Source organism: Rattus norvegicus, chromosome 8 (assembly GCF_021556685.1).
Source record: "Rattus norvegicus strain SHRSP/BbbUtx chromosome 8, alternate assembly SHRSP_T2T, whole genome shotgun sequence".
In the NCBI taxonomy this organism is placed as follows: domain Eukaryota; kingdom Metazoa; phylum Chordata; class Mammalia; order Rodentia; family Muridae; genus Rattus; species Rattus norvegicus.
This window is the reverse complement of record NC_141541.1, coordinates 18,246,756-18,252,500: the sequence shown is the minus strand read 5'-3', so window position 1 is coordinate 18,252,500 and position 5,745 is coordinate 18,246,756.

The following is a 5,745-nucleotide window of genomic DNA, read 5'->3' as shown; positions in this document are numbered from 1 at the left end:
TTGCTTTTAAATGTGCCTTGGGGTGATAAAACGGCATGACCAAAAGCAGCTGGGGATGAAGGGGGTCCTGTCCCAGGTCAGACTCCATCCCTGAGGGAGGTCAGGGCAGGAACTCAAGGCAGGATCTGAAGCAGAAGCCATGGTGGAGTGCTGTGCACTGGCTGCGTCCCAGTGGCTTCTTGGACAACCTGGGAGCAGCTGCCTAGGATAGCAATGTCCTCAGTGGAGTGAGCCCTCCTAGGGTGGACCCTCCCACACCAATCACTAATTAACAAAACACCCTGCAGGCTGATCTTATCCGGCATTTTTCTCAATTGATCTTCCCTCCTCTCACGTGACTTTATCCTGTGTCAAATTGACAAAACAAACAAAAGCGAAAACCAAGACAAACCAAAACTAGACAGCACAATTGATTCATTTATGGCTTCAAAACCAGTGCTTCCTGGGAAATTCTTACACATTATAAAGTTTGGTAGCCAACATAGGTACCACAGCTTCTGTCTGCTGACCATGAGGAAGTTCTCCCAGAAGACTCTCGGGGATGCGATCTCTTTAATTCCCTCTCACGTTTTAGCTCTATCTAAGGAACACTGACTTTTCCACCATATCAAGTTCCTCATTGGCATTCTGGCTCCTGTTGATAACTGCTACTTCTTCACCTGCAGCTGACCAGAACTACAAATTCTTAATTCTAACCTTATTCAAATGCTCTGTTAGAGTCTCTTCCTCTGAAAAGTCACAAGCCAGGACTCTATGTCTGCATAGCTCAGCGTCTTTTTTTTTTTCCAAGCTCTCATTGAACAACCCATTGAGCTTTAAGTATTCAATGGCTTTTCTAGCCCAGAGTTCAAATGCCACCATAATTGTCCCTGAAACACTTGGTCAGGCTGTCACACCAATACCCTACTTCTGGTACCAATTTGTGGCTTGGTTGGGGTTTCTGTTGCAGTGATAAAACACCATGACTACAATCAACTTGAGGAGGACAGGGGTTATTTGACTTATATCCCAGGTCACAGTGAATTGAGAGAAGCCAAGATTGGAACTTGAGGCAGAAATCTGGATCAGGAATTGAAGCAGACTGAAAGAATGTGGCTGTGGTTATTACTGGGAGTGGATCATTTGACTCTAGAGCATGTTTTTCCAAAAGAAAAATACACACAGATCAATGCACTATATCTGTTCATCTTGTTAAGACCGGAAGTGAAGCTGAAGCTCTGGGTGAACGTAACTGTGGAGATGACTGACTTGCTCAGTCTACTTTCTTTCACTCCCCAGGATTAACGGCCCAGGCGTGGCCCCACCCACAATGGGCGGGGCTCTCCCACATCAATCACTTATTAAGAAAAAGCCACATGGGCCTGCCTATAGGGGGATTTCATGGAGGCATTTTATCAATTGTGATTCCCTCTTCTTAGATAATTCTACCTTGTGTCGCTGACAAAAAGTCCAACCAGAAAACGTGCCTCGTTTTGGCCAGTGCTATTTAATCTCTCAGGTTCTTTCTCTTCCTCATTGTGAAATGCCTGAGGTAGGGCTGGACGGTATCTCTGGCTTTAAACGTGTTTGATGCATGTACTAATCTGGATGCAAAGTGTCATCTGACCTGACTCTTCCGAGGCCCACGGAGCAGTGGCTGCTCCGGATGTGCTGCTGATGTGTGGGTACCAGCGGGCCTCTGACTAGCCTATCCCTAACTGTTTTGTAGTTTAACCAAAGCTGGAACTTTTGGCTTGGACGACATGGCAGTTATTTCTTGTGACCACCTGCCATCTAGATTTCAAACCCAAGCTCAGCAGCTTTCTGTAATACGTACCATGGCTCATACTGTGATTTTAGAGAGGTGCCTGGCTGAAAGCAGCCACTCTCCGTATTGGCCAGTTTTCTATTGCTGATTAGACATCATGACCAGAAGAAACTGATGGAAGAATGGGTTTATTTTGGCTTGTGGTCCTGGAGGGATGGAGTCCATCATAGATGTAAAGGGTTGTGGGACAGTGAAAGACCCTGGTTCCCAGTTGATGAGGTTTGAAACCCCGGTGACCCTGAGGGATTGTAGGCATTTTGCCTAACTCCCAGGAAACCAGGCCGGTTACTAGCCCTCAGTCCTCCATAGACTTGTGGCCATCAGTCACGTAAGGGCAACGCCCCAAGCTCCTCCACAGGTAGAGTATGTGACCACAGGTTCTTGTAGGCTCAAGACAGAGCTCCATTAAAATGAAGTACTTAAAGGCCTGGAGGTTTAGCCAATGAATTTCCCTTCCCAGACACTCCTCTCTGCCAAAGTTATTTAATCTCAGGCCCACTCTGAGAAGGAGGGTAGGGTTTTACTCATCCACCTTCCGCCATGACGATAAATGCCTTTTTTTAAAAAAAAAGATTATATATATATATAGTAGTTGTCTTCAGACACACCAGAAGAGGGCATCAGATCCCACTACAGATGGTTGTGAGCCACTATGTGGTTGCTGGGAATTGGACTTCAGGAAGAGCAGTCAGTGCTCTTAACCACTGAGCCATCTCTCCAGCCCAATAAATGGCTTAAAGCCACGGACTATCTCTTTTTATCGGGATCCTCTGTGGTGAGCCACAGAGAAGCCCTTTACCTACAGAGCCTCCCTGCATTCTCAGCGGTGCTACCAAGCTCAGAAAAACGCTGTCCAGCCAAAGAAGACCCTCTCCAGTGGGACCAGCTGGAGCATCCCCTGGCCCCGGGCTAAATCCCGCCCCTGGGGGAGGGCCCACTCCGTTCTCAGCATCTCCGTTCCACAGCATCCCAGTGGCGCCTGGATGCCCAAGAGCCTGAGACCCTGACTACCCCGGCCTCCTTGCAGGAGGTGTGTCCGCCACCTCAGACCATGCTTTCTCACCCCTGAAGTGATGCCCTGTGTGCACAGTGACATCCCCCCAGGTGGCGTGCGGTAAGCATGGTCAAACTTCCCGTGTCCTGCCTCCCCGAGGGGCCTGAGCCCTGTAGTGGAGCAGACACAGGACCCCACCATTAATCCTACAAAGGGTAACAACAGGCAAAGTTAGGCATGGTGGCAGGGGCCAGGATGCTGTGTGGTTACACATTCCCATACTGGAAGTGGGCAAGGGAGAGGGACAGACAGACAGACAGACAGACAGACAGACAGACACACACACACACACACAGAGAGAGAGAGAGAGAGAGAGAGAGAGAGAGAGAGAGAGAGAGAGAGAGAGAGCTGTCTACTGCTAAGGCCCACCTCCAGTGACATAGTTCCTCTATCAAGGCTGGGAACTCAAACGATCCATAATCTTCCCAAACACCGCGAACAAGGAACGACTGGGGACCAAGTGTTCAACCGCATGAGCCTTCGGGGGCCATTTCTCATTCTAACCACCACAGTCCCTCATGTTAGACTCTCAGTTTTCCTACCTGGTTCTGCTTTTATCTTTGTTTGTTGTTTTCTTTCCTGTGTGTGTGTGTGTGTGTGTGTGTATCTGCTTTTTTTTTTTTTAAAGCACTCATCATAATTCACAAGGAAAGACTCTGAAACTCCAAGGATGAAATAAGAGCTACGCTTGCTGACCCATTAATGCCTCCAATTAGAGCACACAGCCCCAAATAGACATGCAATAAAAGGGGCATTCATCCGAAAATCATCTGGGAACAAATTAATAGCTACAGTCAGAAGGAAGTAAATGGACTGAGTCAGCACTCTGACATTAGGACTCTGCACTCAGCACCATCATTGTGTTTTAGTGTTAGATGTTAGCAGAGGGGAGGGCAGGAAAAGCCCAGAGTCCTCCTTGGGCAACTCCCAACTTCTCTGGACTGCTCACTGTGCGACTTCAGGCAGTACACTTTACCTACTTTCTTTTTTTTTTTTTTTCTTTTTTTCGGAGCTGGGGACCGAACCCAGGGCCTTGCGCTTGCTAGGCAAGCGCTCTACCACTGAGCTAAATCCCCAGCCCCTACTTACTTTCTTTTAGCTAGTTTGAGGAGTTTCATATCTGGGCCTAGAATGCTATTTTAAGTTTCTTGCCCCACTTCCGTGCTGCGGTTGGGTGCTGTGCTTTGAAGGGACGTTTCTTTCTGTGCAAACCGAGCTTTCCTTCCTGGGATGAGGTGATCAGACAGGTGTCTGCAAAACGCTTGTCAAAGACCCGGCATTCGAGGAGGCACACATCTAAAGCTAGCTGCTTCCTTTCCCTCCTTTAGTCAGGCAAGGGTGTGCTCTGAGCCAGGCATGGTGGTGCACACCTTTAATCCCAGGACTTGGGAGGCAGGGGTAGGCAGATCTCTGTGAGTTCAAGGCCAGCTTGGTCTACAAAGCTAGTTCCAGGAGAGTCAGGTCTATACAGGAAAACCCTGTCTCAACAACAACAACAACAGCAATGAAAGCAGAAAAAGACAGTGTGTTGACTATGGGGCTACTACTGCCACAACACCAGGCAACAAGCAGCATCTTGGGACCCTGGTACCAGAGAGCCTGAAGTTCAGTCCTGGATCTGCCACTGAGTAGCCATGTGGCTTAACGCAGCTCACCTCTTCTAACATCAGTTTTCTCATGTTCACAGAAGCACGATGTCAGTGTCTCAGAGGGAGCCTGCTCTTTGCGTGCTGCTCCCCTATCACACACGAAGGTCCAGTTTCTTCTCTGTGCTGCTAGTATGCATCTTCCATACTCTTTGGAGACGCCTGGACCCTGGCTTTGAAGACGGCTATGAGACGGCTATGAGACGGCTGTGTACAATCACTTTCTATTAATCAAAAAAAAAAAAAAAAAGGTTTTGAGACAGGATGGCTTTGAACCCTGATCCTCCTCTCCTGTAACTTCCAAGCACCTGGGATTACAGGTGTGTGCTATCAAAGATGTATTTTTTATTTTTATGAACACGAGTGCTTGCTTGTGTGCATGCAAGAGCGCCACATGCATGTCGGGTGCCCTTTGAGGCCAGAAGGGGGCATCGGATTTCCTGGACCTGGAGTTACAGAGTTGTGAGCCACCATGCAGTGTTGAGAGGAGGACCCAGGTTCTCTGCAAGATCACCCAGTGAACTGCTTTGGGACACAGACTGGGGACAGAAGGAGAAAGAGGACACGTACCTTACTAGACAGGTTAGCTGAATCAACCCCTGGCAAAATGGTGGCCTGTGTCACAGCCAGATCTCCCTTACAATTTTTGTCACCCATCCTTTGGATGTGATTAGTCACAGCTCCACTGAGCTTGGGTTCTGCACAGTTCATGACCTTGGCAAACGACTTTATCTCTGAGTCTTCATGACCTCAGGCACTTTCGTGGCTTTGTGGTGAACTTGGATATCTGTTCTCTGAGGTTCTTCGTGAGTGTTTAGATGCTCAGTAGCAACTCGGTGACTGATGCCGTCATATCATTTGAACACGAGGAAACGGAGCCTTCAAGGTCATTTCTCCAAGGTCATGTGGTTATCAAATGGCAAGGACTTACATTCATTCTGCCCTGGTGGGAACTCATGAGGCATAAGGAGACGGCACAGAGAGCTCAGGTTCTCACGATGACCGATGACCGTTGACCTTGAAGGATGGTGGGTTGACACTTCTTCAGCTGTGAGGGAGGATCAAAGGCTCAGAGGAGGGAGGCCAGAGACCCTGTGCCGATGTCACTCACTCTCTGAACTGATTCACAATGTGACTGTCCTGCAGCCCTTGAGGCCTCATAGATGGCTTCTTTTGAAGGGTATGCCCAGCTCACTCCTTAAGGGCTGGATACAAGAAGTAATCAAGAAGACCAAAGT